Source organism: Rhinolophus ferrumequinum, chromosome 26 (genome assembly GCF_004115265.2).
Source record: "Rhinolophus ferrumequinum isolate MPI-CBG mRhiFer1 chromosome 26, mRhiFer1_v1.p, whole genome shotgun sequence".
In the NCBI taxonomy this organism is placed as follows: domain Eukaryota; kingdom Metazoa; phylum Chordata; class Mammalia; order Chiroptera; family Rhinolophidae; genus Rhinolophus; species Rhinolophus ferrumequinum.
In genome coordinates, this window is record NC_046309.1 from 2178047 (window position 1) to 2196604 (window position 18558).

An 18558-nucleotide genomic window follows, 5' to 3' on the forward strand; every position below is an offset into this window, starting at 1 on the left:
GCATCAGTCAGAACGATGCCAGCTTCCCCTCTCCTCTGCCCATGGTGCCAGGACCCACATTTCCATCCTGTCAGCCCTCTCCACTGCCCCCCAAACACAAGTAAGCGGCCCCACCTGGGTCAGAAGTCTGCTCCAGGATTTTAGGGACAGGATTAAAATATTCCAGTTTATTCTTGATGATTACCATGAAACATGAGAAGGAAAGGAGGGTGATGGTGGGGGATGTGTCTACTGCCACATGGCACGTGGATTCCAAAGAAAATAGCACAGATTTCTAGAATGAGAGGAATGAAGGAAAGAGACAGAGGGGCAAAGAGACAAGAGGCAGAGAGAGAGAAAAGTCCCCATTGGTTTTCCATTTCTTGACTTAACTTTTCTGAGCCTGCAGGAATTTTCCCCTGAGATTTAATAAGACACTCCTGTTTCTCTAAGAAATATTTTATTTCCTGTTTTACATAAATTAGTTTGAGCTGGTTTGTGAATCCTGAGAACACAGAAGCTGAACAGACTGCACGGCAAGCTATGCAGTCAGGCAGCCCCGTGACCCCATTTGGGCCCCATCTGACAGGGCATTCCAAGGTCACTGGAGAAATCACATGCTCTACTTTTTGTGGCCAAACCTACACTCAAGAACCAGGTGAAAAATTTAACTACTTGCTTAAGTTTATAATTTCAAGAATTGCTAATTTGACATATAATTTTCTTTGAAAAGACTGGCTTTTCTACCAGCATGTATCGTTCTTTCCCCAGAGAAACCGAGTGGAACTTAGCAATTACCTTCACAGGCCCTCAAGAATCCACACTTATCATAACCTATCAGCGTTGAAGTATAGCCCCCCCCTCGAGACAGGAGGGGTCATTCAAGCTAAAGCCAGTGGCAGCCGAGAGCTGGCGCCACAGAATCTCCACACCAGTCTTGTGGGCTATTCCTGAGGCAATAACTGTTTGAGGTATCAACTTGATACTCAAAAAGAAAGTTCCAGCATTTTTAAACCCTAGCTGGCCAAGAATGGATCTATTCGGTAGACCCATATGTCACAGCTCCTTTTGTCATCAAGGATGGTCTAATAATGGTATTTTCATTTGGTTCAGCTGAACAGAGAGACATGCAGCATTAGAGAAATCGTTACCCATGGAGACACGAGACCAGCAGTCTTAGCTCCGCCCACAACCTTACAGCCCATGTGCCACAGAGCCCCACAGGTCCTGTACACTGACGGGATGTGGCCCTCTTTGAGGGGTGGGTCCTTATGTGACCTCCCATAGTGGCTCGTTCCATAAAATGTGACGCATCAAAGAAAATAACCACCGACGCCACCATGCACAGCTTGGGTGAACAGCACAAATATAATTTTAAGTGAAATGGGTCACACACTGAAGAATATATGCTGAATGAGTCCGTTTGTATCAAGTTCACCAACGGGCAAACTACAAGTATGGGGCTCAGGCTTACATCTATGAAGACAAGCAAAGACAGGAATTTCAGTGAAATGCAGATGTTGCCTAACTGGGTGGGGTGGGGGGAGAAGTCGCCATTGGAAAGGGGGAGGCATGGTGCAGGGGTTTTGGGGTGTCGGCAGTGCTCTCTCTTGACCAGGATGGAGGTCTCAGGCTGCTTCAGGCTGTGCTAACCCACTAAGCGGGATGACGGCACGTCAGACAGCTTTGGTGTGGTCAAGTTGACAGGGGCAGCGGTTAGCCATGCGCAGTGTGTGACAACTCTGTGACTGACCGTGGGCCAAGGGTGAAGTGGACATACTCCCCCCGCACTCACCCCGCACAGGAGAGCCAGACAGACACCAGGGCAGTGAAATGACACCTGACCTGAGCGCAATGGACAGTAAGTCAGGGAGCAGAGTGACAGGGGACAGTTCTGATGGGGGAGCCACGGGAAGGCAAGGGCTCTCCAGGGAAGTGGAATTTACGTGGGAGTAGAAGGGTGTGCAGGAACGAGCCGGGTGACTAGCTGGACGGTTCTCGGGGCAGAGGAAGCATAGGTCGGACGGCGTGAGCCTGTCGCTCACGTGCCTTAGAGACTGGGCCACAGCGAGCGTCCCACGATGAGGCACAGATAAAACCAGGCCCCCTTTGCAGACAACGCCATGTATTTTGTGCTTAATCCAAAATGCCATGGGAAGTCAGTGAAGGATTCTGTCAGCCACCTTCAGTAACTTCCAGCACTGTGAAAGACTGGGACTAGTTATGTCTCTCTCCGTGCCTTAACATGTGTCAAATTTTGGGCCAACGTAGAATCAAATGCCCTAAAAAGTAAAATATTCACAAAGTGACAATTAAAATTACCAGGAGAAAATAAACTGTGGAAACCGACCATGGGATCTCCCATTCCATTTCTGCAGCCTGCGGTCTCCATGTATTTTCCTTCTAATATTTATTCACCGTGAAAAGCTCCGACATAAATTTCTTTTATGTATCATGGACCATTTACGATAAGTAGAAGGTAGCAGCAAATTACAAAATCAATGATGCATATTTCTCAGGATGGTAAAGCAGTTTCCTAATCATTGTATTTCCATATTCAGGATGACGACAAATGACTTGAGGACGGCAAGAACAAGTTTTAAATAACATTTAGCAACTGACACATGTCCATCAGCATTCCCCGCTGTCAGCCTGCCCGTCCCCATATCTGTTTTATTGGCTCATTTAATCTCTCTGCCTTAATGATGGCTCTTATCTCTTCTTAAAGGTGCTAAAAACACAACAAAGAATTCGCCCGGTGACCTAAGTAGAGCTCCCAGCAGAAAGCAGGACTCTGCTGGCCCCCTCCCCACGGGCGGGGATGAGCGTGGGATGAGACCAGTCCTCACCAGGGAAACCGGAGCGAAAGGGTCACCCCCGGCACAGGCCTGGGAGTGTGTCAGGGACGCTCAGAGGCTGTGGGGTCCTCCCCGTGTGTCTCTCAATGCCCTTCACCACTCTCTCTCACACACCTGACACCCCGGATCCAGGATTAAAATGAAATTCTCTGCCCTCGGGAATAGCCACGCACACAACAGCAAGAATAACAGACAAGGAGCTTCAGAGTCTACACAAGCACTGACCCCAAAATCTGAAGAGACGCAACTATCTAGAGGGGAATTCGGTCATTTCTGCGATGAGTTTCTTTACAGGCCCGAAAATAAAAACGCTTTGGTAAGAAAAGGCTAATGATCTAAATAACACGCCAGCACAGCACAGGTGAGTGGGGAGAAAAGAAGGAATACAAAAAAAGAATTTCAAAGGCACCGAGGGGAAAACGGAAGGGAACGTCACACAGAGGGAGGGGGGTGGCACAGCGTGACACCAGATGAGGAAGGCGGAGGACACGTCTGAAGGGGCCACACTTTTCGTCTCTGGAGTGGAGCAAACAGCCAACATGACAGGGGACCTGCGGTACCACGGTTCGTGTGCAATTAGGTTTCTGCAATACTAAGAAAAGGGAACATGTAGGTTACGGTGGCCTCTTTAGGACACCTATTTACATGACACATGCTCAAATAATTTCTACCTGAAACTATGAAAACAAATTCTGCCCTTTAAGTGGCAAAAGTTTAGTTATCAGGAAGTGGCACACAGCAGGAACGAGCCAGGTAAGTTTATACTGTAACCTAAATTCAGATTGTTAATGTTTTTGCTTCCATTTTCTCAGCCCAGTGTAATGGGTCTACTTATCTGAAGAAAAATGGCTCAGGCCAGAACTTAATGGCTGCCTCCCTGTATAGTAACACAAAGATTTTTGGATGACACAAATACTAATTGTCTAGTGTCTGGGACAGAAGGAGAAAACTATTTGACATGACAGGGAAGATGATCAGAAACAACGTCACGTATTTTTCACAACGATGCTACAGAAGCTTCGCCAGAATCCCCTGGGTCAGCATGTGAAAATGCAGATCCCGGGCCCTCTGAAGCCTACTGACCTGCCGTCTCTGGGGGCAGGAGAAGAGGACGTGTCTTACCATCTGCCCAGGCGATGTTTACAGATCCTGAAGCGTGAGAACCACTGCCTACAGGACCGTCTCACCATGTACCTGTATCCAGGCACATCAGTTTAGCAAGTTCCCTCAAGACGTGTTGACAATTGGAAAGCTCATACTATGCGGCTTTGGGGCAGGGACCAGGGAGAAGTGCTTTAACGTTCACCACCGGCTGGCCTCCTGGCCCACGGATGCAAGGCCACCATGTTCATCAGACCACCCTGACCTCTGACCTTCTCCTCTTCCAAAGTGAAGGCTCCACGGTACTTGTGTTGGGTGTCCTCCCTCTGCACCGGTCCAAATGCCATCTGCTCCTCCTGTGCCCTGCACTGTGTCCTGAGGCTGGCCCCGGACCCTACAAACTTCATCTCCCCACATAGCTTTGCTGGTGGCTTCCAGGTGACGCTGGTAGTGGGGAGGGGAGAGGCCCCCAGATTTCTTTGCCGGGCTCCCCCTGCTCTGGCCAGCTTGCATGGCAGGAGTGGCTTCCTTTCATGACTGCTTCCATCGGGGGCCACCGTGGACCCTTCGAGCCTAGCTTAGGGCAGGCGTCAGTCTCAGGCTGTGCAGTTCTGAGGCCTGACCTGTCTGACTGCCCCCCTAACCCTGCCATGCTCTGCAAACAGTCCTTCCCAACCAGATCTGGAGCCACCTGGGCTGGCTTTGGTCCCTGCCATGACCCTGACTAACAGACCCACGAAGCTTACTACACCTACAACCGACACACACCGTGCACTGTCGGTGACACCCCGCTAGCCCTCAGCACAGAGGCACCACTGTGTCTCCAAGTAAATGTGAAGTCCCCTAGGGAACACCGACCCACAGAGCCACATACAGTATATTGTGTAGGCCCTGAAGGACATGCGCTTTACTGCTTGATGAAATCGTGTTTTCTTTAATCCGGTAGAACACACAGCCAAGAGGTCGTGCTTCAGCTGCCATTGTCCCATGCAAGGGGAACGGCTAGTAGACACGTAACATTCAGCACAGCAACCGTGCACTTGACGTTTCCCATCTACATGGATGAGGGTTCATTACTGCGAGGACCTAGTGACATCCTCAGAATGAAGACCCTCCTTTGTTTGAAACATGTAAGAGACATCCCATTCTCCTTACAGGTATTTCCTTCTGGCGGACGGGAACATTACTGGTTTTTGGACAATTACTGTTAATTGGAGAGGTTTTAAGGAAAGCCGACCTTCCTGCTTGGAACATGAAAAGTTCAGGGGTGCACGTGGCTGCTACCTATTGGAAACACCAGTGGCTCATGTCCCAACCACAAATCTACACTCTCTACGGCACTTTACAATTACATGAAAGTAAGAATTTGCAATGGCAATTTTTCAAACACAAGAATCTAAGCATCGGCACACTACAGATCAGTCTGAAAACGTGCCCGCATAGGAACAAAACTCTGGCTGGTACCCTCAGGACGCCAGCGCCAAACCCTGTCCCAAGGCCGGCTTCCTTTACCTCAGTGTTAGGGCGCGATCCCTAAGACGCAGCTCCCTTCACCAGAAACAGCTTGGACGACCAGTGACATCATTATTAAACAGAGAACTCACGATATTGTTTTGCCCACTCCTGTGTCTTGCATGTTTCAACAAAACTCAAAGTTTAAAAACCAAGTTCAGCATATACAAGCATTGCGGGTAACACCCACTGATCCATCGATCAATCAATTAATCAATAAAACAATATCGATAAAACTCAAACGGATTATAAATCCATTGTAGCAGCAGAAAGGCTGTTCCTCTAAATAAAATGGATGGTAAGAACAGTGCACTTTCTCTCCTGACTGAAAAGGGACTAGATACACTTGACACCCAAAGCCCCTAGGTCAATGTGAAGAAAGGAGAATAGCCCTAGGAAAAGGCTACCTCATTATCCCACGGTTGCCTCTTCTTTTGCAAACTGTTGAGAAATATATCAAGCAGCAGATTTCCCAGGACTCAGGACCACAAATGTTTGTACCAATAAATTCTGACCACGGTTACTGAGTGATGGCAGCATCAACATTCAATACCAGATCGTACGGATATTACGCTCTTGTAAAATAGTGCCATCATATAGGCAACTTCCAGGACAGTCACCCAAACAGCACCTATTACAAAAGGCCAGCCTAGATGGAATTCACTGGGACCTAACGACACAAAATGTGCACTTCTTTTTTTTTATTAAAACAAAGAATTGCAACAATCAGTGTGTTTTTCTATGTGTTAAACAATGATTTTAAATGCTTTTTAATCTAGCAAATGAATCAGGCTCTAAGGGAAAACACCAACCTTAGTTTTTTCTTTTTTAAAGGAAACAAACAAACGGTCTCACACTATGGGACTTTAATGCTTATTAGCAGTGAAATGAAAAACCCACTGCAGGAATGAAGCAGAATCCGTTCTGCTCTTAACATCCGTTGATTAAAGATCCTGAAGTGAAAAATAGTATTTGGTTGTAATTATAACCAGCACTGGCTCTTACCCCTATCTCCAGAGATCAACACAGTAGGCAGGTGTAGGAAAAAAGCATAGTATATCATAATATCGGTTACCCATCAATCATGTGTGCACAGAACAAGAAGAATCTCAGTATTTCATATGCTTCAATGATGGAGAAACAACACAAATCTTTAAATCCAATAAAATACTGAATCTGGAATATTTTAATCCAAGTAGACATTTAAGGCAGTTTGCTCCTGTTTATTAGCAGAGTTAGAAGAAAATTCGGTGAACCTCATTACTGCTTTCTCCAAAATCCACTAACCTTACCTGCGAGACAACACACACATCTAAGCCGCAGCTCTGACACACCGCCTCCGAACCTGCCATCACTGAGACATGGGATTAGGAAAGCCTGCAGTTAGTCGCATGGTCTTTGCTCACTCGGAACATGTTGGACGATGCCTTCTATCTCCTCTTAAAGAGGCTTTCTTGTCCTCTTCAAGGGATTTGCAAAGAGACAGGTACTACTCATTAAATTCTAAGATTTCTGAATTTATTTCTCCCAAGTGATATGTTTTCCATCCTTTATTGGCATCACAAATGTGAACAGAGAATGACTGTAACTGGGCTGAAACGTGATCTTGTTAGTTTCTCTCTCCAGCAGCACAGAAGCCTTTCCCGACCAGCACCTTGGAGAGTGACTATGCTTCCAACACGGGGAACGTGCTTTATCAAGCAGGCGTTAAGCAGCCTCCCTGGTCTTGTTATAGAATCACAGTATGTTACAGCTGGTGCCGCAGGTCAAGAACCAAAACCCGGTACCACAGATTGTGGTTTCGAAATGCCACTTTCAAATAAAAGGAACCTACACTCTTTGGAGAAATGGCTGATTCTAGGGCCAGGGTAAGAAAACTACACCATGAGCCTGGAGCATCTTATATTTCCAGAAAAGAAGCACTCAACTTCAAAAGTATGGGACATGCCAAAGGAACACAGCAACTGATCTGAAAGAGCTCCAGCCGCCAAAGCTGGGACAACCCGACCAACAATATCAACGACACAGGACTGGATTTTAGGGAATGTGTAAAACAAACATGTATGAGCCCACGCTTGGATTAGTCTACCAGGGCGGCCATAACAACCGCCACAGGCTGGGTGGTTTGGACACCAGACATTTACTTCCTGAAAGCAATGGGGACTAGAAATCTACGATCAAGGGTTGGTCCAGCTGGCTCCTTCTGAGGCAGCTGTCCTCTGCTTGGAGACGGCTGTGTCCTCCCCTTGTCCTCACAGGGTTGTCCCCCTGTGTGTCTGTGTCCTATCCGCCTTGCAGTCATATTGGACAAGCACCTCGACAGGACATCATTTTAACTGAATTACTTCTTGAAAGGACTCACTCCAAATACAGTCACCTGCTGAGGGACAGTGGCTCAGGAAGTCAGCGTTTACATTTGTGGGGCTACGATTCAGCCGAGGACAACACTGGTATAAGTGAATGACCCGAGGTCAGGGAAAACAAGGGAAGACTGAGACACTCTCGCAGACCAGAGGCCACTGGAGAGACCTGACACCCACATACAATGTGGCACTAAGGACTGGATTCTGGGACAGAAAGAGGCAATTAATGCAGGAGCAGGTGGGCTCCAAGTCAAGTCTAGACTTCAGCTAACTATTAATAATTTACTAATCTCAGTTTCTTAGTCTGGGCTAATGTGCCATGGGAAGGTAATTCCATGGCATTACCAGGGAAATTTCCCCATGATAACAAGGGGAAAATTGGGTGAGGGTATACAAGAACTCTCTGGATTATCACTGCAACATTTTTGAAAATCCAAAATTATCCCTGAATTAAAAAATAAAGATGAAAAAGAGCAAACAAACAAACCCCAAACCATACAAACCTAGGACTAGATTTGGCTCAAGGAAATCAAGAACCAACCTGTTTTTCCAACCTCCATCTAACAAAGACCAAACCAGGTAACTGGTGAAATTGGACTACAGCCCCCTTCACATGGAAACACTGTATTTACACATTAGACATAGAGGAAAATTCTTCACTTTTAAAAACAAATTTGCTTTGTCCCATTTTTCTTGAAACACACGACTTCTTAATCCATCTTTTGCTTTTCTACTTAGAAGAGAAATGTTGGATTTAACTATCACTGCCACTGCTATCAGGGCTAGCCCTCAGAACAATAATAACAGCAACAGCAAACCCTCCTTGAGCACTCAGCATGTGCCAGGTTTGCTTGATAGTACTTCCTATCTTAACTCATTTAATCCTCAGTAGCTGAGGTAAATGGTCCCTACGTTGGGTACCATTACCATGCCCAGTTTACAGAAGGGAAACTGAGAGACCGAGGTTAAACGCCCTCTGCCAGGCGGCTGACATACAGCTTGTAAGTTGCAGAGCCAACAGTTGAAACCAGGCGGTTCTGACAGAGAACCGTCTCCAGCGGAAGAAAATCCACAGTGCACGTGTGATGTTTCCCAGCCTCTCAGCATCCACACTGAGCCTGGAATGGGAAGTGCTAGAACTGGGGCAGCCTGGGATGCATTACTCCTCTCAAAGGGGCATAACCACTAACCAACTCCCCTCAGGAATGAAGATTTAGCATCTACATCTTTTATTGCAAAGGAAGCCATATGTTTTACTTTGTACATGAAATTTCCACATTTTTAAATTGAGGTTTGAAAGAAAAAGCCTGTCCCACGATCTGCCCACTGGTGGCATTTTCTTAGAGAAGCATTGCTAAGGAAATGCAGACAGGGGAGAGGAACTGAGAATGAATATATGTAAGCACATCCTGGTAAAATCATGGCAGGGAAAAGCTACATGTCCTGCAGGGGCGCCAAAATATACACCATAAACGATGACTCACAGGCACTTGGTTGAGTGCTGAAAAGATACAAAAAAATGGGAGACGTAAGTCTTCCTTTCAAAACCTTTTTTAAATAATTTGGGGCAGTCAAGATAGAACATGCCTGAAACAATTTCTTTTTAAATGAAGTGTGATGGACTGAATGACCGCTGTAGACACGATTCAAAAAACGGGACACTCGGAGAAATCTTCTCCAAGGAGCTTAACTTAAACTGAAAATTTAAGTTGGGAGTAGGAATTCTAGTTGGAGCAGAAGGTTGGCAGAAAATCACAAAAATCAGAGGCCAGAGACGGTGTCTCTGCTACACAGAGAGGCTGTTATCTGCCTGGAGTGAGTCGAGAAAATTAATGGACGTACAACACCAGATCTCGGGATCGCAAAGATGAGAGGCTAGGATACTAATAGCTGATTTGTACCCTGACAGAAAAGGTGACATCTGCCTGAGCTACTCTCAGATGGTCAGGTGACACTGATAAGAAGACCACTGATGTGTCACTTTGCACAATTCCTTCTTTTCCCAAGAACAGATGTGTGTCCGTGGTCTGAAGAGGCCACATCTGGTGTTCTGCACACTTGCTCAGCCTTTGACCGCCGTGAGCTCCAGCAGAACTGCGATGTGGGAAGGTACTCACGGAAAGCAATGACACAGTCGGACCCACTGCGGCCGGGATGCCTGCGACCATTTGCCCTCCTAACAAGGTCGGTCCCAAGTGATGCCGGGGGCACTGCTCTGAAGCCCACACTTTGAGAAGCTCGGCCTAGAGGTCTGTCTAGAGGTCTACAGGGAACCCACAGGCCTCCTGGAACTGCCTGGTTAGACTGCTGGTGCTCAGTGCCATGTGACTGTGTGTGTGTGTGTGTGTGTGTGTGCCCCTGTGTGTGCACGTCCATTGTCCACTCTTTGTCTTCCCCACAGGTTGGATGGATAGCCAGCTCTTAAGAGTTGTGGAATTGTGAAATAACTGAAGAAAAGATTGGCCCAGAAATTACAACGAAACTGTGAAATGAGTTTAATAAAATAAAATGTTCATCTGCTTTTAAAACCTATGGACACTACACCGCAGACTTACCTTTTCAAGATTTAAATGTCAAGGTTGACTGCTGAACTTCTAGGTTTCCCTTTTTAGAAGAGTGAGAATAGCCAAACGAATACCGTGCATTTAACACAGACCTGTCTCAGTCAGCTTCTAAAGCATTTCTGTTGCTCAAGAGACAGAAAGCAAGGGGGACAGCATCTCCTAAAGGAACATATAATACTTCGATATTGATGAAGTGAATACCTTTATTTTTATTTGTAGCTAGAAAAAGAAATAAAAAAACAAGCACAAAACTACCCTATGCACTTGACAAAACCACTTATCCCAGAGCAAGATCTGGGGGCTTCTATTAAATACTGTATCCTTTTTCATTGGATCCGACCGGAAGATCTGGGGTAAGAGCCATGCACCTCAATGGGTGTGTGACCCTGCCCACATCAGGTTTCTCACCTGTAAATTGGGGGTACTAACGGTTCCTACATTATATAGGGTTGGTTCTGAAAACTAAATAAGAACATGCATGTGGACATACACACATATACACACATACTTACACATACATGTACTCACGTGTGGACACAGGCATGTGTGTATACATACGCATGTAAGTGTGTACACAAACCTAGATGTATACACACAGGCAGTGTCTGGTACACAGGTGCAAAATAAATGGTTGCTATTACTAGTAAGCTTATTTTTAAACATTTTTAACAGTTGCCTTTTTGAGTTTTTGTCGTCTAAAAAAATTCCCCATAAACATATTCTTGTGTAGTTTCTCCTACCAAATATTATTTACTCGGAATACATTTCTAGAAGGGGAATTTCTGGATCAAAGCACATGAACATTTTCAATACTCTGGCAACAGAAGGCAGTATGCTTGCTGAAACACTTCTATCCAATTTTCAGCCTCACCGAGTGTTGAGAGATGGTGTCCGTCTTATTGTAGCACCACAACAACTGGGAATTATCTGGTTTTGAAATATTTACTAATTTCATAAGCAAAGTATCTCCTCTCAGTCTTGGTCGGCGTGCCCTTCATTCCTGGGGGAGCTGAACCTTTCCGACTGACCCAGCGGTCGTCTTATTTCCTCTTGTTCTAACTCATCTGTTCATGTCCACGGCTCGCTATGTGTTTGGCTTTTGTAATTTTCTTCTGATCGATTCTTCCTTACGAGCACTCTGGTAGCTCAAAGATATTAGTGTCTTTTCCTATTTGTTGTGAACATTTTACACAATCTCTCTTTCTCTTCTGACGTCCTATGTGGTACTTTATAAAATGCATGTTTTTGTCTTTATACAACATGTATTGGTTTTTCCTGTCTGATTTCTTCCATTGCTTTTGAGCACAAAACCCCATACTTGGCTGGCATAGCTTCTGATGGCTACTCTCATTTACGTGATACATGCTGCTAATATCAACCTTGTTATGTCTTTGATTTTGTGCTTTCTGAACGCCACTTACAGCCTTCTGCACGGAATGGGCGGGTGCGGGTTGGGGGGAGGAGTGGAACTAGGAGAGTCACTTTGACCCAGTTTCTATCTGGATCCAGTGAGAGGGGGCCCCCTCCCCAATCAGCTCCAAGTCCATCACTGAGACTCACCTTACTGTCTGAAGTCATTAATTTGTTTTTAAAAAAGAGAGAAAAACCTACGACAGGTTAAGTTCAGGGGGTGTGCTTATGAAGAAGGACGGCATATAACTTCCACACCATACTCTCCTGTGGCCCCTTGGAAAATAAGATAGATTTTTTTTCAAACAAAAGACGAAGGCGAATGTGACTTGAATGAGCTTAAAAGTCAGTGGCCTTTGGACACCTGAGCTTCCCATGTTTTACAGAAGGAAATGACGTGCTTCCTGAGTGAGGGGTGAAAAGGGAGTGTGTGGGCATTTACAACCAGACGAAGGGCAACCCTACTGAGAACCCCAAAGGCCGGGCCCATTACAGAGGGAGGGGATTCAAGGGCCTGGACGCCCACGCCTTCCCTCCCCGCTCCCGAGTTTCCTGACACCATAACCACAGAAGTAGAACCTCACACAGAGGCCCATCCCATCAACGCCTCAGACAGGGTCAGGTAGTAACCTCTCATTTTCCCCTCCCACAGGCACTGCCCCATCTGCTCCCTCCCCTCCATGCCCAGGTTGGAAACGCTTTCCAATTCCTGCAACAGCTGGGGGGGAGGGTGGGGAGGGAAGGGAAATGAGGAAACAGCCAGGAAGGTTCCGGGGCTGCCCTGCACACTTTGTACTTCGTACCTGGTCCAGTTTTCCTTTCAACTCTCTGCCACTCTGAATCCTTCCGACTCTCCAAAGCCCACGAGCCATCCATGGCGACTCCACCCATCACTGGGTCTCTTTCCTCTAAACTCCTAGCACCCTCTTGCATCGCAGCTAAATCTTTCCTACTATTACTAAGCCTTTTTCCTTTCATTCAGCCTGTTCCTTTCCCAAAATTGGTGTTGGGAAATTATCAGTCTGCCTTTTTCATCCCAGATTTTCAAAGGCGACTATTGGCTCAGCAGAGAGGATCTCAGCTGCCAGGACAGGAGGGCAAGAGAAAGCATATGGCGTCGGCAGCTTCCCAAGGTCACAAAGACTCATTGGGAAATTATTTGGGTTGCAGTGAACAAAGTAAGCAATGGGAAATTTATTAGTTTCTGAAGTTGTAATTATTTTAACATGTCTCTGTTTCCTCTTTAAGGGATCCCCAAATTTTCTCCCCTTTGAACTGGGCACAGTATAATTTGGTGTATTGTTTTTCAAGGGGGTGAGCCATATCACCTTTGAATTCACTTTACAATGCATTTTACCTAATATTTAATGCTTAATTTTTTAAACTAGGATAATAACCGGTTAGGAAAGGACAGAATGAACATCAGGAGTAACTCAGGGTCCTCTCCTGTTATCATACAATGTCAATGAGTAATCTAAAGTGTACAAAATGTGTATAAAGTTTTTACCTCAAAACAATTATGTATAACTGTCTCTCTCTCCCCCTAAAGATGTATTTTGTGTAGGGATGTGTGATTCTTTGTTGCCCATCTGGCTGATAGTGGGTTCTGTATTCTAAACCAAACTTAAGCCGTCTGGTAATGGGAGATTTAAACGGGATAAAATGCTTCTTTGGATGGCACCAAGGAGAAACAGCAATGTAGTCAGACACGGGAGTGGTGGGCACCCCAGGGCCCCCCTCCTCCTGGTATTCACATCCTTGTGTAGCCCCCCCACATTGTGCCTGGGTTAGTTTGAGTGACCAGTGGGATATGGAAAAGGATGGGACACTGATCTCAAGGTTAAGTTACAAGAGCCACGGCAGCTTTGTGTCAGCGGGATGCGCTCTCTGGGGTCACTCGCTCTGGGCGCAGCCAGCCTCGTGGGGGAGCCTGAGGACCGCCCATCAGGTTCCACTCCTGGGACCACGGGGCCCTAACCCACGGCTGCACCATGACCTCATGAGCACGTCTGAGCTACCTCTCACTCCTTGACCCTAAGAAACTGGGAGCCACAGCGTGTTCGTCCTTTCAAGTTGCCAAGCTTTGGGGTAATCTGTGAGGCAGCAATAGATACCAAATACCTGGGGAGGAAATGTTTTCAGAATCTGACCCAGTAGAGACTTTCAGTTCAGAATTGTCTCCTCTAGAAAAAAGCATGTTGTAGATTTCAAGTCATCCATCAGCGACCATTAGGGAGTTGGTGCCTCGGGAAGACCTGCTGACTCAACGGGCTCCTTTCTTCAACCAACTTCACTAAGCAGGGTTGTGATGAAGCCTCATTATGTCCAGACATGAATGGACCAGCACTAATTTTGGGCCTCGTAACATTAGGGTTTTTTTTAGTAAGTGGCTGGTGCTGGGGATTTCCAGTTTCATCGCCTCCTTGTCTGTGAATCCCAACCAGGAATAGTGATAACCAGGCTGCTTATAGAGTGTCCTTGGGGTGCTGGCAGGTAATTATTAAACCTAAATTAAGACTCTCAAACTGTGCTAGGATCTGGATGGCTCAGGCAAGCAAGAGCTCAGTCGCTGGCCCCCTTTCCTTACCTGGGAGGCATCTGGCCCTCACTTGAGCACATATACCCCTACCTGACAGGAATAAGAACTGGTAGTCACTTCCCCTCCTGAGCTTGCTTCCTGGTCCTTACATTGTATGGGGGTCCCAGACGACTCCTAAAATCCTTTCTAGTGCCAACAGATGCAAGGAGATGAAACCTGCTTTCTGCGAGTATTTGTAACTAAGGCATCCCGCCCTGTCTGGGACTAGGTTACGGGAAGAAATTCTCTTCGTGATGTACCATTCCAAGACTCACAGACAAGCCAGCAGAGCGAGTGTCTTCAGAGAAGTCTCTGTTTTCTACATTGATTCATGCAAAACCGAGACAATGAGAGGCAAAATGAATATTCATTTAGCCACTCAGATAAATCAATACACACAAAGTATAAAACCCCAGTTTTTCAACCACTTACCCAGTTCTAGACTTGCTTCGCTTGCACCACGGCCTGTTGGGGGCCCCCAGAAGCAGACTGCTCCATGCTGGGTTATGCTTCCTGGTCAGCAAGGGACACTCTGACCCCCCCCCCCCCCCCCCAGTTCTCAAATTCCCTCCCCCTCCCATCCTTGAGCAAACGTACTGGGCACCTGACTGCTCATCACCTCGAGAGGGCATCTATTTCTAGGAGCGTTCTATCAATACAGTAGTCTCCGTTTATCTGAGGGGGATACGTTCCAAGACCCCCAGTGGATGCCTGAAACCGCGGATAACACTGAACCCTACATATACTATGCTTTTTCCTAGATATATGTACCTATAATAAAGTTTACTTTATAAATTAGGCACAGTAAGAGATTAACAATAGCAACTAGGAACAAAATAGAGCAATTACAACAATATACTGTAATAAAAGTTATGTGCACGTGGTCTCTCCCCTAAAATACCTTATTGTCCTGCACTCTCCTTGTTGTGATGTGAGGTGATAAAGTGCCTTATTAGGTGAGAACTTTCACCTTTCCATTCAGAGGAAGTACACATGTTACAGCTTCCCTTTGGCGTATCCAAATCACCAGCATCACCACCCTTGTGCTTTGGGGCCATTAGAAGTCACTGCAGGGTGACTTGAACACCAGCCCTTTGAAACCTCAACAGTTGGTCTGATAACCGAGATAGCAACAAAGTGACTAACGGGTGAGGAGCGTCTGCAGCATGAAGACATGTGATTCATGTCCCAGGTGGACAGAGGGAGACTCACAAGATTTCATCGCGTTACTCAACACGGTTCCCAATGTAAAACTTATGAAGCATTTACTTCTGGAATTTTCCATATAATGTTTCCAGACCATGGTTGACCGAGGGTAGCTGAAACCTAGGAATGTGCAACCATAGATAAGGGGGGATGACTGCATGTAGAAGGGATGAGTTCAGGGAGGTCTTTGCAATGAAGAAATGCTCAGGGGTGTAAAGAAAGAAAGAAATCAAGCTCCATGAAATGAAGGGACCAAAACTGAATCTAAAATCTGGAGGATCGCACCTCATTGCAAATGCATCTCGACCAAACAGAAGCCTGAAGTTCCGATGGATGAAACCAAGAAGCTTTGCCACGTCCTACTCTCCCCGAGCACCTATCCTAGTTGACCCTCCCACCTGCCCTGGGAACGGATGGCTGGACCTGCTTCTCTTCCTTTGCTGGTTCTGACAGTCTGGTTTCAGCCCTCTGCTCTTTCAAAATTCTTTTCCTTCCCCATCTCATTCAGGCTCATGATTCCAGCGATTACATAAGAGGAACCTTTGGCCAAGACACACCCCCAACTCATTGCAAACACACTTCCTGAAGCTTTACTCCCCTGCATCCCTTCTACGTGGCTGCCTCGCCTACGCTTAAACATTAATCGGCGTCCTGCCCTCCTCTCAAGGGACCTCCATTTCACCCCCAGAAAGACTTCCGGCAATGGCACCTGTGTCTGGTGCTTCTCGCCACCAAACCGGCCTCTGTTTGGCCGGGGAAGGCCAGCTGGCATCTACCCCAACAAGAGCACTTGGGCTTTCATTTTTCCAAGGCAAGTATTCCAATCTCAACTGCTCCTTGTATAGTCACGCCACTTTCTGGCCTCCATTACTTGCCATTACGTCTTCAAAACAAAAAGTTCAGCAATATTCACAGCCCTCGGCAAACGCCCCCTTGCTCTTGCTAGACTCTGCCCCACTCCCACACCCCCCCCACTCTCCCTCCAAGCTGAGCCACTCAGCCTTCTTCAAACATACCCTCGCTTCTCTGCCCGTGTGACCTTGGCATCTCTCGTCCCTGAAGGACCTTTTCAAGATACATATCTTATTAAATTATCCCTATCAGCCAAGGGTGAGTTAAAATTCAATCTCTTCCATGAAGTACCCCCATCTTCCACTCAGACAGGAATTACATCCTTCCTTAAGCCTTTTAAAGAACAGACCTCAAAGTGTGGCGGAACAGAAGGCACCTGACGGCTTTCTTTCTCCTGTCCCCTGTGCCCCCTGGCGTGCCACTCCTCCGGCAGTGCCAACTGAATGCTACCAGCTTGTGGGGTGCACACAGACAGACTCATTTTCTACGGCACGGTGAACACAGTTCTTTGCGCGGAGTAAGCCTGCAATGGAAACGCTAAAAAAAAAAATCACTATTTGTTGACTTCAGCCCAAGTATAAACAATCTCACACCTGGCACTGGAGCTTGGGTCTTTCCAAGTTCTAATACGTGTACTGCTTCATTTCGTCCTCCCAGCAACTCTGTGACGCCCATAGGGAAGGCCTGAAGATCCCCATTTTACAGAAAGGACAATGTGGTCCTGGAAAAACTACATGACCGACGCAGTATAACTATAAGAAATGAAGGAAAGTGTTTGAGGAATAATCCAGATGTCTGGATTCTCCAACCATTTTACCGCACGGTTGTGTTTAACCTGGAGGGACACATGTAAAGCCACACCAGACACGGTTTCCTGGGAAGGAAACTTCCCTTTGGAGAGAGGACTGCTCCTCCTCTTCAAAAGGAGAGGCAATAACTCTTTAGCAATAGTATGGTTTCTCTTGACTTTCTAGACTCCAGACATTCATTATTGGCGTTGCTTTGTTCTCACTCACCTCATACACTCGGGAAGGACCGACATCATGTTGAAGTTTTGAATATGCCATCCACTGTTAACTGTGCAAGCAGCTACTATTCAATTAACAACACCCTGTTCCAGCAGCCCACGTCAAAACAGCGTTGTTTAGAGACAAGTCCTCACGAGGATCTGGCTGAAATAGTTCACCCTGGAGACACAATCCATTTCCTTCTAAAGAGAGTGCTTTTAAAATGTGTTTTCCTAAGCAATCAAGTGCGCCATACAAAGATGGTCCACAGTGAGCCTGAGTCTTGCTGTTTTTAAGAAGAGAACTTATGAGATGGAAGTGATAAATGAACACGGTCGGCACAATGTAATTTTCTGCCCAAGAGAATTATGCCTCGGTGACCCCAAAATTTGATAGCCTGGAAGAAAGTGACACGGGATGCACGGACACACCTAATATTCTGCTATTCTGCTTCTGGGCGCTGCTTCACGTTGCAAAATGAAACAGCATAACCAGAATAGAGAGAGAATGAGAGACAAGAAGGCTGCCCATTCACGTGACATGGAGAAAAAATTATGATCATAAAATAGAAAGGAAAAAGAAATATGATAACGAGAGAGAATATTTTTCTTCTCATGATCACTTTGGTCACCTAAAGACCCAGGTGTCTCAATGGGTTGTGACGTCTCTGAAGCACATAAAAGGAAAGGAGATTCTACTGTCGCATCAACTTCTTCTAAATGCATCTAAGAGATAAATTTGGTGTGTGATGGGGCAGCATGCCAATTTTGGAGTCAAATTCACCCGTGACTGACTCCAACTTCTGCTACAAATTGTTGAAAAATTTTAGGCAAGCTGTTTAAATGATCTGCACCTCAGTTGCCGCAGTTTTTAAGAGGGGGTCAATAATGCAGGTATTGGGGAGATCAGTAAGTTCCACGTGCGTACATGCAGTGTCCAGGTCACTGCCGGGCACGTCACAGGCGCTCGGCATACGGCCCCCCAGACACTGTCACTAGTCCCTCAACGTCACACCCGGACACATCACACGTCCCCGGGGCAGCGTCCACAAGGACCTGTTACAGCTGTGGGACATAAACCTGGAAATATACATTCAGGGAAAGGTGACGTTCACATGAAGATTCTCCC

The 18558-nt window shown here is 46.4% G+C and overlaps 1 protein-coding gene across 1 annotated transcript in view; it reads right to left on the reverse strand.

Moving 5' to 3' along the window:
* Window positions 1–18558, reverse strand: part of DPP6 (dipeptidyl peptidase like 6) — a 426206-nt gene that overhangs the window by 209411 nt on the left and 198237 nt on the right. The window lies entirely within an intron of this gene.